Source organism: Colobus angolensis, unplaced genomic scaffold (genome assembly GCF_000951035.1).
Source record: "Colobus angolensis palliatus isolate OR3802 unplaced genomic scaffold, Cang.pa_1.0 Scaffold46, whole genome shotgun sequence".
Classification (NCBI taxonomy): domain Eukaryota; kingdom Metazoa; phylum Chordata; class Mammalia; order Primates; family Cercopithecidae; genus Colobus; species Colobus angolensis.
This window is the reverse complement of record NW_012118043.1, coordinates 5,333,097-5,353,759: the sequence shown is the minus strand read 5'-3', so window position 1 is coordinate 5,353,759 and position 20,663 is coordinate 5,333,097. Positions and strand designations below refer to the sequence as shown.

Below are 20,663 nucleotides of genomic sequence, written 5' to 3'. Positions count from 1 at the left end.
ACTAGGCAACGTCTTTACATAGGCTATTTCATTAACACACACACACCAGAATTCGACCTCATTATCCTCATTTTATAGTGACTTTGAGAAGGTCTCACAACCAGACAAAGCCAGAATGCTAACCTAGGTCTGCCTGACTCCAAAGCCCATGTTTTTGTTCCTTCTCAACACTGTAGAGAAAAGTGATTTACAGAAACTGAACAGAGTATGAGGAAAGGAGACATGATAAAGTAATGCAGCTTTAGGATGGCAGTTAGTGACTGCCCTGGAACGTGATTAAAGGAGGCTGTGTCGGGTTCAGCTTCCCCTGAATTGGGCTTCCCTTATATCTCAGGAGATTGCCCTAAAAAATCAGTAAAATTTGTGCACTTTTTTAAGGATATGGAGTAAAATTGTAATGGCATTATAAGCTAGTAATTTTCACACAAAGAAAAAAATATGTTCCATCGTCATAGACTCTACTCCTAAACTAAGCTAACTATCTTGCAAATGCCTGCAGTTTGTCGCAGTGGGCCATGTGAGATGGGATGTCGGTGGCTCAGGCAGCACAGTCCATCACCAACACAGAGAAAATTACTGCCAGGCCTACCAATGGCTGGCCAGTAGCATCAATTTTGTATTGGAAGGGCAATCCAAACCAGATTCACCAAAAATTTAATAACTGTTACCTGCTAAAACTAATTTCATTATCTAAAAGAAAACATTTAATATTGAAAGAATTTGTAACAATTGAGAAAGTAAAAGCATAAAACAAAAAATGTTAGTACATTCTTTTCCATTACTTTGGATATTTTCATTCCTACTGCTCTTCGTCTTTTCTCGTCACCTACTGATTGATTTGGTTCCACTCCCATCTGTCTCTATGAGCTTCTTTTTACAGAAGCAACAGCTCTTCCACTTAGGTTTCCTCCATATCTGAGAACTCATCCCCAACCCCCTTCCCCCTCCCCAAATCCTGACCAGCTATTGATTTCTGGAGAGAGAAGCCCCCTTTGCTCCCTCCCTAGTTTGTACCTCCTAACCCAATTCTTCAAGCAAGATGGTCAGTGAGCAAGAAAGTTGGCTGGGTGTGCAATTTAGAACTATTCACTCTAAATTTAGACAACAAATGGACGAACTAGTTAGAAATGTTATATTTTTATTTCATTAGTAACATCTAAAACATTCTATTTAGAATGTTTGTCTGGAAAATCAAACACTTTTTTGCAATAATTTTAAAATATATGACTTGTATGTAATTATAGGCAAAAGTATTTTATTCCAGTTAGAGAAACTGGTAAACAGACATTTTAAATATGTAATAATGCAGCCAGGCATGGTGGCTCACAACTGTAATCCCAGCACTTTGGGAGGCCGAGGCGGGAGTTGGAGAATGGGCTGGCCAACATGGTGACACCCCGTCTCTACTAAAAATACAAAACATCAGCTGGGCATAGTGGCAGGTGCCTATAATCCGGCATGCGCAACAGAGCAAGACTCCATCTCAAAAAAAAATAATAATGCTAACTTATGTAAAGTTATGTCACTTATGTAAAATTGTAATTCATTTATTCAAAATATACTTAATTTTTACTGCTGAACTAGGACTACAGAGATGTGAGGTAGCTTGTGCCCTTGAGGAACTTAAGTCTGGTGAAGGAGATTGATGAGACAATAGATGATTATAAAACAAAACTCTGAGCTCTTAAGAGGCCTAGAACCAAAGCAGAGAGAAGTGATACTGAGCAGAGACTGGTGGAGCTGAGCTTCACCAGAGGGGTCAGGTCCAGAGAGGAGTGACTAAAACAAAGGAGCCACGGAGGAATGTAGGTTGTTCCAAAAGCCTGGGGTTTGGGATGATGAACGTGGAGAGGCACGTGGGACACATCGTCAGGGCCTTGGGTTTGCCAGAGTTGAACCTCTATCCTGAAATCATAAGGCAGTGGGCAAGCAAAGGAGGGGCTGGGTAGTAGGAGGTGAACTCAGAGAGGGGTAACACAATATCCAAGCAAGAGGGGAAGCCTTTGTAGGACTTCAGCAGAGAGTGGAAGGATCTGATGTGCTTACAAGGATCACTCTTACTGCAGTGTAGTGAATAGACCACAGGCGGAGGCAAGGGTGGAGGCAGGGAGATGAGATAGGAGGCTGTGGCAGTACAGGTGGGAGATGACAGTGGCTTGGAAGAGGGTGGGAGAAGTGGAGATAGTAAGAAATGGGTCACATTCTGGAGATAGATTTTTAAATTTTGTAATATGGAAATGTTAAAGCCTATGCAGAGGTAGAATAGTTTGGTAAAACCCCGTGTATCCATCATTCAACAATCAACAATTCATAGCCAATGTTGTTTCATCAATACCCTTATCTACTTTCCTTCTCCACTGTATTATTTTGAAGCAGATCCTAGACATCATACCATTTCATCTGTAAATATGTCAGTACGCATCTCTGAAAAGGTAAACAACATTTTTAATATAACCATATCATTACCATTCCTTAAAAATTAACATTTCCTTAATATCATCAAGTTCCATTCGTTAAAATTTCTGGTTGTCTCATCATTATAATTTTTTTTACAACAGGAACAGAATCCAACTAAAGTCCCATACTACAATTAGTTGATATACCTGTCTTTTAACCTATAGATTTTCTATTTTTTCCCTTTGCCATTTCATTCCAAAGAAATTGTGTGATCATAGTCTAGGAAGAAACAAGACAACTTCCTAGGTGGGGAGTTCTTCCGTTAGGAGGTACACTCTGTGTGGCTGAGATATTGGATGTATTTTGAAGACAGATATGATAGATTTGCTAATGGTATAGATTTTTCAGCCACAGGTTGAAAAACAGAGGAATCAAAAATGACACCAAGGTTTGGGCCTGAGCAATTAGAAGGATGGTATTGCCAACAAACTAGATACCTGGGTTGGAAGTTCAGAAGAGGAGACTGACTTGAGATACGGATTTGAAAGTTGTATTTCATTCATTCAAAATATATTTGAGGTGGGAGTACAGTACAAGAATGGAGAAAACAAATAGTCCCTGGAGCCTGTGGCATACAGGGGAACATGAAAGGCTAAAAAGCTGATTAATTACAACCATAGTAAATGCTATGAAGAAGAGCTGCATGGTGCTCTGAGGACATCTAATGGGGCAACGTAACCTAGTTGGGAGGTTCAAGGGAGGCTGTGTTTGAGGAAGTAACTTTTTTTTTTTTCAGACCTAGACCTGAGGAAGTAACTTTTGAGCTGAGGCCTAAGAGATAAATAATAGTTGAAAGGAGAGGGAGTTTCTAGGTTGGGGGCTAACAGATATCAAGGGCAGCCTGTGGAGGGAACACAGTTCTTTGGAGGCCAGTGGTGTCCAGAGTACATGAGAAATTGATTTAAAATCAGACTAGAAAACAGGAGCCATACCATGCAGAGCCTTCAAGGTCATGCTAAGAATTTGGATCTTATACTAAGAGCATCAGAAAGCCACTGAATTATTGAAAGCAGGTTGGGACAAGAAGAGGTATATTTAATCAGTTTTGTATTACAAAAAAGTCACTGTGGCTGAAATATAGACAATGGCTTGGAAGACAGTAGTGGCCAGAAGTAGAGCAGTTAGGAAGCTACTGCAGTTGTCCAGGCTGGAGATTACAGTGGCTTGGATTTGTTAACTGGAAAAACTTTAAAGAAGTTAAATTTAACAGAGTTTAATTGAGCAAACAACCATTTGTGAATTGGGGACCCCTAAGAACCAGAATAGGTTTTAAGAACTCCAGCCTACAACATAGTCAGGCAGCATTTATAAGAAGAAAATGGAAGAAGTAAGGTACAGAGACAGCTTCATTGGCTACAGCTCAGTGTTTTGCCTTATGTGAATCAGTCAGCTGCCTGAGATTGACTGAAGCTCAGCTGCTGAACTGACTGAGACTCAGCTGCCAGTTTAGGTTTTTAGTTAGTTTACATACTAAGTAAGGTTGCAGTTCATTTCAGACTTGAGTATGAAGGCATCCTTAGGCCAAATTTAGTTTAGTTTAACTGATGATGTGATTGCAGTGAAGATGGAGAGAAAGGGGAGGATTTGGGAGATACCTAAGAGACAGAATCAGCAGGACTTGATGTTTGATGGTATATGGAAATTGAGGGCTAGGGATGGATCAAGGATAGTCTTTGGGTTTTAGATTTGTTGAAGCTAGGAGTGCAAGATGTCCCCCCCATGAAGCTTGTATAGAGAAGGAAGAATCTAGAAAACACCAGTACAAATGGCCCCTGACTTCTGAGGTTTCCACTTATAATTTTTTGACTTCATGATTATGCAAAAGCAATACATGTTCAGTAGAAACCATATTTTGAGTACCCATACAAGCATTCCATTTTTTACTCAGTACAGTATTCAATAAATTTCATGAGCTATTCTACACTTTATCATAAAATAGGCATTGCATTGGATGAGTTTGCCCAACTGCAGGCTAAAGTAAGCATTTGACCCACATTTAAGGTAGACTAGGCTAAGCTATTTGGTAGATTTTTTTTTTTTTTTTTTTTTAGATAGAGTCTCACTCTATTGCCCAGGCTGGAGTGCAATGATGCGATCTTGGCTCACTGCAACCTTCGCCTCCCAGATTCAAACGATTCTCCTGCCTCAGCCTCCCGAGTAGCTGGGATTATAGGCACATGCTACCATGCCTGGGTAATTTTTGTATTTTTAGTAGAGATGGGTTTCACCATGTTGGCCAAGCTGGTCACGAACCCCTGACCTTGGGTGATCCGCCCGCCTCAGCCTCCCAAAGTGCTGGGATTACAGGCATGAGCCACCGCACCCAGCCTATGCTGTTATATTTTCTACTTACAGTGGGTTGATTGGGACATAACTTCATCATAAGTCAGGGAGCATCTGTATGTGAAAGATGAGTCAAATAATAGTCCATATAACAAACTAAGGTAGGGAAGAGGCCAGAGAAGTACAGACCTCAATGTCTGATAGAATGACACAAATGAAGGGTTCAGAAACAAGGTGTCTCAATAAGGTTAGAGTCTATGATCTTTGAAGCTCTGCACAATTACTGTCTGCTTCCTCCCTCGCAGCAGTCCTGTTGTGGTGGCGTAATGACTGTCTTCATTTGGAAGCTGCGGACACTGAGGCACACGAGGGTTAAGGGGTTTGCCCAGGCCAGACAGGACCAACTCTGAGCCTTTTGGTCTCCAAGACACTGTTTTCATCCCCACCTACTGATTCCACGTTGACTAAGGTATTTTTTGGAAGAACCTAGAGCTAAAGCAATAAAAAATACAGTCGTTTCCTGAAAATGAGTGTTTATTAGCCTGAGACTCTAATACTTTCAGAGACCTAGGTCATTCCTTTTTTTATTCAATATATTCTATATGGCAATTAGTACTGCCAGCCGCTGTTCTAAGCATCTAATGAAGACTAATTTAATCCTCATATCACCCCATGAGGGAAACATTATTATCATTGCCATCAATGTTTAGTGTGGTTATCTTTTTGCTGCACAGTGTCACAAAACAGTGGCTTAGAACAACCATTTATTATTATTTCACATGGTTCTGTGGTTTGACTGGGATCAGCTGGGCACAGCCTCTCATGCAGTTACAGTTAGATGGTGACGAGGCTGGAGTCATCTAAAGGCATAACCAGGCTGGTATTAAAGCAGCCACAGTCCACCCAGTTTCAAGGGGGTGAAGGAGTATACTCTAGTCCTCAGTGGGGGAGTTACAGACACTTACAGGGAGGGAAGGAATTGATGGCAGCCATCTTCAGAGGTAAGCTACAATGACGGGTCATTCCCAGTGAGAAAACCAAGCACAGAGAAGTTAAATTACTTACCCAAGGCCATACAGCTGGTATGTGGATAAACAGAGTTAATCCCAGGCAGTTGAGTTCCAGAGCCTGCTGGGAGAGGCAAAAGGGATTGGAGCCCAATAGCACAGCCCAGACTCACAGCAGAGTCAGGGTGTGACGAGCACAGCATTATTCATAGCAGAGCTGGAGAGTCCTGGAGTCATCTATCAGAGATCGGTGAAAAGGAAGAAATTCTAAAAATACCAGGAAACGTCAAGGACTGTCTAAACACGGCTGTTATTATGTTGGGGATGAAAATATGGTCTCATGTGACCCAAGGCAAGTGGAAGCCTTCATACTTTCATTTATCTTTCCAATCAGGAAAGAATGAAAATATAAGAGTGTTGGTGGGCGGGGGTGGGTGGGGCATGTGTGTGGTATTTTTCCTTATAAATAATTAAAATCTGGAACCTTTAGTCAGATACTCAAAGGGGTCTTATATGGGAGAAACTAAGGCTTGGACCAGGGAGTTAAAATCTGCAGTGCAGACCAGCTTCAGAAGGGATCTTCAAGCTCCTTCGGCATCGTCTGCTAAACGTCTGGGTCATCGATGACCTTATGCACATTTGCTCCCTCTAATGGAAGGACAAGGAAATGACATATCTACTTCAAAAAGATTAGTCACATCACAGGAGTAGTGGGTATTGCCAGAAGTAAGCCCACTCACCTCTGGAGTGGTTGGTTTCTCTCTGGAACTCTCGCAACCTGAGACAGTGGGTGACTTAGGCCCTTTTCAATGTCTAGCTTCTCAGAACTTCTGGGCCAGAAAGGCAAGTTCCACACATTGATTTGGACCTGCTCGACATCTGCGTGAGTGTGGTGAGTGGAAGAGCATCAGGCCATGTCCCAGGTCTTTCCAAATCAGACTCCATTATTTCTGACATTCCTCTTCCTAAAGACCAGAGGTAGAAATTCAGGGCCGCCGTTTTCATCGTCTCTCATCACGATAGGAATCAGCCTCCTCTGCGGCTGCTCCTGCTGAACACGACGACATTCCATCCATGGGGAACTGCTCAGGACTCAGTATCATTCTCAGACCTAGGCAGGAGGGTTCCGTGCTGGCCCTCCTCCAGAGGTGCCCAGCCGCAGGGGGCAAAGAGTCTGCAAGGCCAACAGGGATGTGCCCACCCAGTGTCCACGCCATCGCCAGAGACCGCACTCTGGTACCCAGAACCTGAGAATTCCCTGCAGACTTTCAAGGCCTGCTCTGGCCGCTTCCTTGCCAGTGCCACACCCCTGGGACAGCCAAAGGGCAGCTGTTTGCAGGGGTTGTGGACCTAGTTTGTGACGGAGTTTCAGGGTCCACATGTGTGCCTGAGGCCCCTAGCAGCCTGCGGAGGGGGCAGGGTGAGGGGAGGAGGGGATGGGAGAAGATCTGACCCACCTCTTCCCCTGCTGTCTCATTCCAGCAGGAAATGCCAGAAACTAGGAATTCTGCACTCCAACATGGTCTTCCAGATTGCTGTGAAGGTATATTTGTCAAGGGAGGAGAATAGAATGTATTTAATTAAGAACTTGCTAGCCTGGTTTATAACTTTTAAATATTTAGACACATGATATACACGCCTCCATCTGTACACTTGCTCCCCGCCTTGCGAGTGTTGAGGGGGCGGCTGTCACCACTCTCCGAAATGCCTGGCTTCTCATCGCACTGTCTGTGTGTACAAGCTCCTGACCGTGCTGACATGTTCATTCCCATCCCTACCCCAGCCCCATGCACAGATGTGATCATTTCTCAGTACCTAATTCAAAGGTCCCATCAAAAGCCTCTTCCTTGCAGTATTGTATGAGACAGCCTCAGACCTCTGCTTGCCTTGACCTCAAGCCCCACCATAGCTCTCTGGGTTCAGCCGTTTTCGATTCTGCCTCTGCCGTCAGCCAGCGAGCTCCTCCGGGATGTTCCCAGCATCAGCATGCTGCCGCCAAACGCAAGTCATCTATGAAGTGTGCCGATTCGCCACCCCAGATGACCAACTGTCTTGGTGCGCCTCGCACTGAAGACTCTCCAAGATGCAAAACATTCAGTGCTAAAACTGAGACAGTCCCAGGCAAATGAGGACAATGGGTCACCCTAATGGGGAAGAGCCTCTTCAGAAAGGGAGGGAGTATCAGCAGTCATGGTAGAAGTAGAACTCATTGGCCAATTTCAGTTTCAAACAACTAATAGGACATTGTCTTTCCTGAGCCGTGAGAAAACACCTAGGCCACACAGAAATCTGGCCAGGCTGCGCAAGTCTGGCCTGAGAAAATGGAGGGAAGAACCTTGGGCCCCAATCTCCAGAGCCCTACTAAAATCCTTCAGTGATTTCCCAGACACTCCTACTTCTCTCATGTCTCTGAAAAACTTCCTTGGAAACCGAGCTCACCATATCGCTTCCAGCTGCCCACACAAGCATTTGCCTCTCAGAATTTTTGATAGCGTCCACCCTAAAAAACAGTGAGTACAAGTCTTCCACTACACCCTGCCCAGTGTGGAGGAAAGCTATGGGTTTTCCTGCTGAGTCCTTTTCTGCATTTATGGGTGAAGACACCTGAATTTCCTTTAGAAGCAACCCCTCACCCTCTTATTCATCAGCCCCACCTTCAGACCTTATCTGAAATCAGGATCAGGCGATCAGTGGCCACCTGATGGGACTGGGAGGGAGGCATATAAGCTGGTTTCTAGCACGTGTTTTTTTACATCTCAACACAAGAATGAGGAAACTGAGTCAGGAACTTCTCCACTGCCAGAGATAGAAACCCACTTGTTCATGACATGGGGAGGATGTAGCTGACTTTAAGCAAAGCTGAATTCAAGGGCTCTAGCAAAATGAGATCTCTCTCAACCCTCACTCTCTGTCCCTTTTCTCTCTTAACTTTCCTCTGCATTAGCTTCAGTCTCAGACTAGTTCTCCCCAGTTGCAAGACAGAGATATCCAGGCTGAGGGGAATCGAGTTCTCCAAAACGAGTGAAAGCGCACTCTTAAAAAAAAAAAAAAAAAAAAAAAAAGTCTTGAAAGAGAGCAGAGATATTTCTATAATAACCTCTCAAGAGCAGAGTCTGAATCCACATCCAGGACATCTAACATCAGAGTTGACACTCAGAAACTCTACTAACATAGGGTACGTGCCTCCTTTCAGGACACATTAAAGAAAAATTTATCAAAATGACCACAAAACACTCTGCATCCAGCTAAGACCAACTGAGCCAGGCACATACTTTCATCTTTATTCAGAAGAACCTGGAAAGAAGGTCTTGTTTTCACCATTTAATCAATGCAGCAAGTGAAGGCCCAAGTCCAAGGACTCCACTGCTTTGAGTGATGACAATCCACACAGGAATGATAGCCCCACTTTACTGACTGGCAGTTCCTCAACCTCAGACATCAATCTAGTGGTGCTCAGACTACACCCTCCACATTTCCCTTCTGCCCTCACCTTGTGTGTTTCCTGGAACACCAGACTTCACTTCTTCTTGCCTTTACCTGGCCACCCAATGGCTTTTATGCATGAAAGCAAACATGTTAGAATAGGTGACCCAACCATTGTGGACATGTATGAAGATCTGCCTACCCCAAGTTCCAGGAACTGATACGATTAAGAGAAATGACTACTCTGTAATTATAGTAGAAAGAGGGATAATGCATTTGTGTGTACTTACGTATTATGTATGTATTTAAAAAGCTAATACATGTAAACAGAAAAAATAATTTTCAAATACTGCACAAGGGTACACAGAGAAAAATGGGTCTCCCTCCCTCTCTGCCCCCAGGTTTCTCCCTAAAAGTATACACTGTTACCAGATCTTGGGTGTCCTTCCATAGATATCCTGTGCATATCTAAGCGCATATATATATGTGTGTGTGTGTGTGTGTGTGTGTGTGTGCATTTAAACTCACAAATTTTTTCCTTTTTCTTGTTGCATATAAATGAGAGCACACTACACATGCCATTCTACCTTATTTCATTTATTTAACAGTAGATAATGGAAAACCTTCTATGCTGGGATGTATGGATCTGTCTTATTCTTTTAGTGACTGCATAGTATTCCATTCTATGAATTCGTTTAGGCTCCCTCAAATCATGGGACATTGTATGAATATTTAACCCATCATCTAATAATTGGCTGGCATTTGTTTCCAATCTTTTGCTTTTGTGTTTACATTTTAGACATATTTTTATAATAGAGATATAAACAAAGAGAAAAAAGTTTTCTGCTTAACTCTTATTTAACCAGAAAGTATGATGAACAGAGGCCATACAATATTCTGAGGGTTCTTGGTAGTTGGAATGAAGAGAATTCAAATTCTCAGCTCTCAAGTAAAACTTTTCGGAATTCTTCTGCTGTGTATTAAATGCAAACTAAACAGAAGTTCGTGTCTTAGGGATCTTTAGTTGCTTAAGCAAAATGTGATGTTGGAAGGAAAAAAGATAAAAACTAAGGGAGGACAGGGAAAAGTTGGAAACAGGAAGCAGAAAACTTCCCTCTCTGCACCTCTTGTCATCTGTGTCCCCCTGTGTCACCTTTCTTCATTTCTGTCTGTGCTAATCATCAGCCTTCTCTGCCTCTCCCTGCCTGTGGATAGAAGATGCTAGCCAGCCCTACAGGACCTCATAGGCAAGGGAATCCATGGCCCTCCTTCCCCACTCCCACTAAAGAGACTGGTTCCCCCATGATCCGATGAGCTCTGGCGAAAGGGACAGAGCCCTATCGTAGAAGATGGCTGCAGGGGCCCCACGCCAAGGACAAACACGGTGATCAGAGATGGGTGGGCTGGGAACGGCCGTCAAGTGCCACCACGTGGTCCCATGGGGACAAGAGCTTTGTGGACAAGAGCTGCTTAGTAACTCTGCATGAGGGACCCTCAAAGCCATCACGATGGCTTCAACTTGGCTGTCTAGCTCTCTAGCCCGGAGTATTCCGTTATAGATAATGTCAGGATAGGTCAGAAAAAGTTCTGCCCAGGTCTTGTCCAACAACAGCATTTCACACTTATTTGTGGGTGAGATGTGGCGTGCTGAATTGAGGAGTAGGATTCATGTATTTGTAAAGGATGCTTCAGCTCCTGTCCCCTACACATACACACGAAAGTTTTGAGAATGTTTTCATATCACCTTGTCAGATTGTAAATGTGTTATTCTCAAGTAATGTCATGGACTTGTTTGGGTAACACTTGTTTTTGTTTTTGTTTTCAGACAGGGTATCACTCTGTCACCCAGGCTGGAGTGCAGTGGTGCGACCTCAGCTCACTGCAGCCTCGAACGCCTGGGCTCAAGCTATCCTCCCACCCCAGCCTCCTGAGTAGCTGGGATTACAGGCACGTGCCACCACACCCAGCTAAATTTTTAATGTTTTGTAGAGACGGCGTCTTGCCATGTTGCCCAGGCTGATCTTGAACTCCTGGGCTCAAGCGACCCACCCATCTTGGCCTCCTAAAGTGTTGGGATTATAGGTTTGAGCCACTGCGCCCACCAACACTTGTTTTGTTCTTTTTGAGAACATATTTTTAAAGAAATATGTTTCGATCTGAAAATGAGTAATGTAAAGAAGCCATATGTGTTTGAAAGAAAGTCCGCTGAAGCTAGGGTAATGATCTGTCTCAACTCCTGACTCACTAGGGTAACCCCAGCCCCTAGTGACCGTTTTAACAGGAAAGCCCAGTCAGCCCTTTCCTTGAGCATCAGTCTTGGGGCATCTCTCTGAAGAACACTGCTGAACCACACAGACTCCGAGGGAACTCCTACTCTCTGTGTACACTGGAAAGGAAACTCCTGCCAGCAGAGGTCACTGCCGTACCAGCTGGGAGTCAACGTCAGGACAGCCTCCTCACGAGGCTGTGCCCGCCTCTCCCCTGCCCTCTCCTTAACCTCATGACTGCTTAGCTCAGTGAAGGAGATAAATGGCAGTGTTGCACTAATCAAGTGTGCGTGGGCCATTAGCAGTTTTTTTTTTTAATTTTTATTTATTTATTTATTTATTTATGTATTTATTTATTTATTTATTTATTATTATTTTTTTTTTGGAGATGGAGTCTAGCTCTGTCGCCCAGGCTGGAGTGCAGTGGCGCGATCTCGGCTCACTGCAAGCTCCGCCTCCCGGGTTTACGCCATTCTCCTGCCTCAGCCTCCCGAGTAGCTGGGACTACAGGCGCCCGCCATCTCGCCCAGCTAATTTTTTGTATTTTTTTTAGTAGAGACGGGGTTTCACCGTGTAGCTCAGGATGGTCTCGATCTCCTGACCTCGTGATCCACCCGTCTCGGCCTCCCAAAGTGCTGGGATTACAGGCTTGAGCCACCGCGCCCGGCCCATTAGCAGTTTTTTTCTCAGTAGTAGGCTTTGATATCCCAAACCTAAGGGTGTTTAACATTAATACTCAGAATAAGAACACACGAGAACAGCGGGTTCTGCTTTCACCTTGGATTGTATTTTTCCATGTTTAGCCCAATCATAAACTTAATCCACCTGCTTCTCGCCTGGATGACTAAGAGTAGACTCCCACCTCAGGACGCAAGCCCGTGTGCATGCACATGCATATACACACACCCCACGCACACAACAAGACCCTCATAGAGAAGGAAATTATTCCATGATATGGCACCTCAAATATTTATCATTTCTTGATGTTGGGAACATTTCAAATCTTCTAGCTATTTTAAAATACACAATGAATTATTGTTAACGATAGTCACCCTACTGTGCTATGAAACACTAGAACTTACTCCTTCTAACTGTATCTTTGTACCCATTATTCAGCCTCCCTGTTCACTCCTGCTTCCCAGCCACTGGTAGTCATCATTCTACTCTCTACTTCCACAAGATCCACCTTTTGAGCTCCCATAAATGAGAGGCATCTATGAGCCACTTGTGGGCCAAGAGCTAGCTGTGGGCCAAGAGCTAGCCATCTGCCTCACATACTGGCCCGGGCCAAGAGGCTGCCTGACTCAGAGGCCAGGTGAAAATACCAACTACAGGAGCCATTAGGATGTATGGCCTGTCCCCCACCCAAGCACCAGGTAATTGAGCAGCCAGGTCATTGAACCTTACAGCCTTTGGGCAATGGATGTGTGATATGCTTGTTCCCATGCAAATATCTAGGCCATTCTGCATCTTTGTGACTGTGACCCAGCAATTGCAAGGCACAAATCTGAGTCTAAGATTAACACAGAGGCAATAACTGTCCTGTTACATGTTGTCTGCAAAAAACAACACAGATTTAACAGCATCTTATTGGAAATGAAGTTGAAACTGAAGATTTAGAAGAGAGTCTAGCAGAAGAGGAATGATAAATACAAATTAATTGGACCATTCCCACTATTGTGAATTTAAAATGTGTAAAATATCACAGATCCTCCCTTTATTCAAAGAAGTGCCTTTATTCCTTTCTTTTAGTGATGGCAAAGATATTGAGGACATTTTTTCTTTTGTTCTTTTTGGGTTTTTTGTTGTTGTTGTTGTTAAAGTAAGACATGCCCACGGTACCGTATGCAAATCTTGCATGCAGCTTAATGAATTTTAACATATGTAAAACGAGTGACAAGTTCTATGGATCTGTGTCCTCATTTGTCAAGTGAATGTTACTGAGACAGCATTTCCTAAGTCTCCTCTTAGAAACTTTCTTCTGAGCCAGCAAAATTCATTCTGCATGTTTTGATGCAATAGATCCTGTATCACGATTGCGGTATCTTTTACCCCACCCCTAACACAGTGGTCCTGGCATAATTGGCACTGGATAAATCTTTGTTAGGCTGAGTTCTCCAGAACTGCCTCTGATGCTACCTCAAAAAGAGCCTAGCTTTGAAAGAAGGATGTGAACCGAACAGTCCACAGTCCGTGGTTCACAGCACTGCCAGTCATCACAGTGCACACAGAGATCCCATCACCCCCACACTGGTAAATGCTCACATGGAGGGGGTTTAATAGATATGGATGGATGGATGGATGGATGGATGGATGGATGGATGGATGGATGGATGGATGGATTTCTGTTCCAAATCCTTCAGGGACAGAAAAAGAACTAAACAAAAAAGGAAGTGGGTTCTGAGGTTAAAGGACGGTGGTCTTGACAGAAAAGGGGATTCCCTGGCCATCCAGCCTGATGCTGATTGTTCAAATCAATTTCCAGTTCCTCTGTAGTGTAATGACACAATCAAAAGAAATCAGAAATCCTCTGGAGTTCAGCATCTTGTCTGAAGCCATAACAGAACCAGAGTATTGGTATCAACTATTTGCTGAAGGTTTTGTTTTGTGGCTGATTATATTAGGTCGGCTGGGAAGAAGTATCTGTGTCAGTTAGGATGCTGTGGTCTGCAATCCACAGAAAAACCACCTTAACAAGGTGTCCCAAAGGAAGCAATTCCAAAGCGCAGCCATGTCAACAAGGACTCGGGCCTTTATTCACACCTGTCAACTCTGTTTGTAATATCTACCCTCATGGCCAGAAGAAGGCCAAAGCCAATGGAAGCATCTGGCCCTTACACGAGTCCAAAAGCAAGGAGAAAGGGCAGCATGACAGGACCCTCTCCCTTCCTTATAGACCCTCAGCACTTCACAATAGCCCAATCCCTAGCAAAGAGGAAAGGGATGGCTCCTATGAGGGTTCTCCACTGACAGTGGTGGCATGGTTACTGAATAGCTATACAGAATCGAGGCTCCATGAGTATGGACAGAGAAGACATGAGTTATGGGTAAACAACAAACATGTTCACCATAGCATGGCCACAGTGGCAGTCCTTGGCAATTATCCAGGCCAATCAAAACCCAACTAAATAAATTACCTTTTAACTTTAAATAACCAATTGCCACAGTAAAATTGGATCATAGGCCTTGATCAGGCAACCAAGGGCTCTTTGTAAAAAACTGGCTTATGGGGCCAGGCATGGCAGTTCACACCTGTAATCCCAGCACTTTGGGAGGCTGAGTTGGGCAGATCACCTGAGGTTGGGAGTTCAAGACCAGCCTGGCTAACATGGTGAAACCCCGTCTCTACTAAAAATACAAAATTAGCTGGGTGTGGTGGTGGGCACCTGTAATCCCAGCTATTTGGGAGGCTGAGGCAGGAAAATCGCTTGAATCTAGTAGGTGGAGTTTACAGTGAGCTGGGATCACGCCACTTCACTCCAGCCTGGGCAACAGAGTAAGACTCCATCTCCAAAATAACTAACTAACTAAATAAATAAACTGGTTTCTGAAGGCCCTCAGTGACAATGTGGGCCTTCTCGCTCTGTTTACCACAGATTCACTGCAGCAAATGCAGAGACTTGATAAGTGTGCTTGGCCTCTTCCTGGCTAAAGGGCATGGCTTTAGGAGAAAGCAGTTCATTGTGTGGCCTTCCAGAACAGTCATCGTTTGTTCCTTCTCAATGAAACTCTGCAGTCTGGGAACAGAATCGACTAACCTTCAGTTTCCCTTGCTAGCTCCACCTCGAGAGCACACCCACGTGAGCCTGGATAAATTGCACTGTGAGGAGGAGTGCGGGGGTAGGCAATGACCCTGGAAGGACTGGAGTTGAGGGGAAAGAGTGATTTTCCAGGAAGTACCAAAAATGTCACCTAAGAGGTTCATATACTAACAATTGGTCTTTTATTTCTATCCTTTCTCTATAGTTATAGAGGTAAGACCAAGGCTATCCCAGAATGCCGGGACAGAGAGAGAGAGAGAGATCAGGGTCTGAGTGTGAGTGTGGAGAAGTGGGCAGGGCCAGAGTGAGTTATACCTGCAGGGATTAACCCACCCTTAGGGCTTGCTCTGGTTCCACAGGGTGCCAGTCTTTCCCCTCCCTCTCATGGTTGGGAGGAGCTCATGGGACCAACTTGGTAAAAAACAGGTGTGTTTGGGGTCATGATTGCTGTCACATGCTCTCCTGGCCTCTTTTCCACCTTCTTCCTTATTCTACTTCTACTTTCGTCCTTTTTCCGTGACTCTGCATTGGCTGCAGTAGAGGGAGCCATTTCCCCTAACACCCCTAAGACCAGGGTATGTGTACCACAAGAGGCACCTGAGATCATTTCAGAGGCACATAAACATTTTATAGTTTAATAGATATGCACTTAGTTTACCTCTCTTTACCAAAAAATTGCAAGTTGTGTGGTAGCTATGTACACTAGTATGTTCTCATGCTGCTATAAAGAACTGCCCAAGATTGGGTAATTTATAAAGGAAAGAGTTTTAATTGACTCACAGTTCCACAGGGCTGGGAAGGCCTTAGAAAACTTACAATCATGGCAAAAGGGGAAGCAAGCATGTCCTTCTTCACATGGCAGCAGGAAGAAGTGCAGAGCAAAGCAGAGGAACAGCCCCTTATAAAACCATCAGATAGCGTGAGAACTTACTGTCATGAGAACAGCATGGGGTTAACCGCCCCCACGATTCCATTACCTCCCATCAGGTCCCTCCCACAACATGTGAGGATTATGGGAACTACAATTCAAGAGGAGATTTGGGTGTGGACACAGAGTCAACCCATATCACCGTAAGAATTCCATTGATTCTTGAGCTCTTCCTCTAGGAAGAGAATGCTGAACTCCCCAAAGAGGTTGAGGAAAACAAGACCCAGATGCAGGGCACTTGCCTGGCCTCATGGGGCATAAAAACAGTGATTTCAGGATTAAAAATCATGTTTGGGGTTCCAGTGCTTTTCTCTCCACACCGCTCCTCTGTTAAATACATCTGTTTCATCTGGTGCACTTTCTATTTTTATATTAACAAAGTTTTTCTTGTAAATTAATGGAAATGGCTGCTTTCTAGAGAACAATGTGAAGAACTGGCCATTTCTGGATTCTAACCTGATTTCTAACGCCACTTGCATCTACAGCTTTTAACAACTCTCCGAATAACTTTCTATTGCCTCATCCAGGAAATTACAGGACATTTCCGACATTTCAATGAGTTTTTAGTTAGGGACTTTAAAGGTAATGAGTATCTATTGCCTGGTTTCAAAGGAAGCGTAATTAAAATTAAAGTCTAATACCCCAAATAAAAAGCTACATCATAGACAAGATTGCACAGCTTACATTTCTTTGTCAATCTGTTTTGTAAATGTCTGCATTTCTCATTGCAGACTCAATGTAACTGAGACATCTAGTGTTCAGTCCTAAGAAAAACAAATTTCCGTGAATCTGGGTTTAAAGAATTCACAAAATCCCTTTTATGTTCCCTCGGAGTAAAATAGAATTCTTCCCCCTACCCCCGATCCTGGGAAACCTCTTTATGGTTCTTTCTGGGCTTAGCCCTTTCCCAGGTGAAGATGTTTTTCATATCACACACGCTCATGAAATGTTTCCCACATTTAGTGTTATTGTAATTATAACTGTGTTGTGAGTCACACGGATAAAACCAATCCCCTCAGTCCAACCTCACCCTCCTCTAACTTTTAAAGCAATTGTCTCAGATAGAAAATGCCTTTCCTCGGCCGGGAGCGGAGGCTCACGCCTGTAATCCCAGCGCTTTGGGAGGCCGAGGCAGGCCGATCACGAGGTCAGGAGATTGAGACCATCCTGGCTAACACAGTGAAACCCCATGTCTACTAAAATTAGCCGGGCGTGGCGGTGGGCACCTGTAGTCCCAGCTACTCGGGAGGCTGAGGCAGGAGAATGGCGTGAACCCGGGAGGCGGAGCTTGCAGTGAGCCGAGATCACGCCACTGCACTCCAGCCTGGGCGACAGAGCGAGACTCCGTTAAAAATAAAAAGCCTTTCCTCTTCAATGGGGCTGCATGTAGGTCACATCTTGTTTTCTGGATTTCTAGTAATTAAGAATGTACACATAAACCCAAGATATTTAAATTATTTCATATAAATGTAGATAACATATTAATTTCTATCCACACAATGAATAATATTTGCATATCAGGATAACTTATAAAGGTGAATTATGTATTAAATATGGCAGCAAAAGCGCAAGCAACAAAAAATAGGCGAACTGGACATCACCGAAATTTAAAACTTTATGCTTCAAAGGGCACTATCAAGAAAATGAAGACAACCCACAGAATGGTAGAAAACGTTTGAAAATCATGTGTCTGATAAAAGACATATTTAAAATATGTAAAGTACTATTACAACTCAAAAAGACAACCCAATCTATAAATGGGCAAGGAATCTAAATAAACATTTTTGCCCAGATTTTGGGGTGACGAGTACACTAGAAACACACCCAGCATTATACAATATACTCATGTAGGAAACATGCACATTTGTATATTTTTTCAGATATACAAATGGCTAATAAACACATGATGCTCAACATAATAAACACAAGATGTCCAACATCATTAGCCATTAGGGAACTGCTAATCAAAACCACAATGAAATACCACCTCACACCAACTTGAGTGGCTGTAGTAATAATAATAAAAAAAAAAAAGATAAAAATAAGTATGAGGGAAAATGTAGAGAAATTGGAACCCACATGCATTGCTGGTGGAAATGTAAAATGGTGCAGCTGCCTTAGAAACAATTTGGCAGTTTCTCAAAAGATTAAACAGAGAGTTACCACATGACCCAGCAATTTCACTCTTGGCTAAAGTGAAATTCACTGAAAACAAATGAAAGCCTATGTCTATACACACACTTGAAGACAAGCATCCTTCATAATAACCAAAAAGTGTAAACAACCCAAATGTCCATCAACTGATGAAAGGATAGATAAAACGTGGCCTATCCGCACAGTGAAATATCATTCAGCCTTAAGAATAGGCAAATCTACAGAGACAGAAAGTTGATTATCAGTTGCTTAGGGATAGGGTGCGGATGGAATGGGAGGGAGAATGAGTTGGAGGGAAACGGAAAGTGACTCCTAATGGGTATGAAGTTTCTTTGTGGGGGTGAGGAAAATATTATAAAATTGATTGTGATGATGGTTGTTCAACTCTGCGAATGTACTAAAAAACATTTAAGGCCAGGTGCGGTGGCTAACGCCTGTAATTCCAGCACTTCAGGAGGCCAAAATGGGTGGATCACCTGAGATCAGGAATTCGAGACCAGCTGGCCAACATAATGAAACCCTGTCTCCACTAAAAATGCAAAAAAAAATAGCTGACTTGGTGACAGGTGCCTGTAATCCCAGCTACTTGGGAGGCTGAGACAGGACAATCGCTTGAACTTGGGAGGTGGAGGTTGCAGTGAACTCAGATCGCGCCACTGCACTCCAGCTTGGGCAACAAGAGTGAAACTCCGTCTCAAAAAAAAGTTTTTAAAAAAATAAATTGAAAACATTTAATTATATTTTAAAGTATAATGGGTGAATTTTATGGTATGTGAATTATATCTCAACAAAGCTCTTATTTAAATGTAGGTTATAAGTAGTAACTTATATATATATCACATTTTCTGTGTATATATATAAATATATGTATCACATTTTCTGTATAAGGAACCTCTACACTGTTTTCCATAGTGACCGTACTGATTTATATTTCCATCTGCAGTGTATGAGTGTTTTCCTTTCTCCACATTCTCACCAGCATCTGCTTTTTTGTGTTTATATATATATATATAATGTAATATATATAAATATATATCATGTTTTCTGTATATAAATATAAATATATATATATCACATTTTCTGTATCCAACCAATCATTGATGGATACTACATTGGTTCCTTGACTTTGCTATGATAAATAATAGTGCTGCAATAAACACACAAGTGTGGGTGTTTTTTTTAATTTTATTTCTTTTGTTTGGGGTAGATTCCTTTAGTGGGATTGCTCTATTTTTAGTTCCTTGAGCTTTTTCCATAAAGGTTGAACCAAATCTACATTCCCACCATCGGGGTACAACAGTTCTCTTTTTTCGCATCTATGCCAACATGTGTTGTTTCTAACTTTTTAATAGTAGTTATTCTGACTGATGTAAGATGGTATCTCAGTGTGGTTTTTAGTTTGCATTTCGTTAATGACTGAGTGATGTTGAGCATCTTTTCATGTGTTTGTTGGCTGCTTATCTTTCTTCTTTTAAGAAATGTCCATTCATGTCCTTCGCCCAGTTTTTAATGGAGTTACTTGTTTTTGTTCTTATTCAATTGTTTGAGTTCCTTGTAGATTCTGGATATTAGTCCTTTGGTGAAGGAATAATTTGCACATATTTTCTACCATTCTATAGGTTGTCTGTTCATTCTGTTGATTATTTCAGAAGTATTTCAGTTTAATTAAATCCCATTTGTCTGTTTTCATTTTTATTGCATTTGCTTTTGGGGTCTTTGTCATAAATTCTTTACCTAGGCTGATATTCAGAAGTGTTTTTCCTAGATTTTCTTCTAGGATTTTAATAGCTTCAGGCTTTACATTTAGGTCCTTAATCCATCTTGAATTAGTTTTTGTACGTGATGAGACAAAGGGGTCCAGTTTCCTTCTCCCACATGTGGCTAGCCAATTTTCCCAGAACCGTTTATTAAATAAGGGTGTCCTTTCCCTATTGTTTATTTTTGTCAACTTTGTCAAACATCAGTTGGTTGTAGGTATGTGACTTTATTTCTGGGTCCTCTGTTCTGAACCCTTGATCAATGTGTCTATTTTTGTACCGGTACCATGCTGTTTTAGTTACTATAGCCTTGCAGTATAATTTGACATCAGGCAATGTAAAGCCTCCAGATTTATTCTTTTTGCTTAGGGATGCTTTGGTTATTTGGGCTTTTATTTAGGTTCCATAAGAACTTTAAGATAGCTTTCTTCGGCCGGGCACGGTGGCTCAAGCCTGTAATCCCAGCACTTTGGGAGGCCGAGACGGGCAGATCACCTGAGGTTGGGAGTTCAAGACCAGCCTGGCTAACATGGTGAAACCCCGTCTCTACTAAAAATACAAAATTAGCTGGGTGTGGTGGTGGGCACCTGTAATCCCAGCTATTTGGGAGGCTGAGGCAGGAAAAT

General features: G+C 42.8%; 1 long non-coding RNA gene across 1 annotated transcript in view; it reads right to left on the bottom strand.

Moving 5' to 3' along the window:
• Positions 1-7,237, bottom strand: part of LOC105523309 — a 36,345-nt gene extending 29,108 nt beyond the window's left edge. The window contains exons 1-2 of the long non-coding RNA XR_001003581.1: positions 5,106-7,237; positions 4,642-4,717 (exon numbers count right to left, since the gene is read on the bottom strand). This is a non-coding gene — a long non-coding RNA (uncharacterized LOC105523309). The remainder of the gene's footprint in view (positions 1-4,641; positions 4,718-5,105) is intronic.
• Between the last annotated feature and the right edge of the window lie 13,426 nt (positions 7,238-20,663).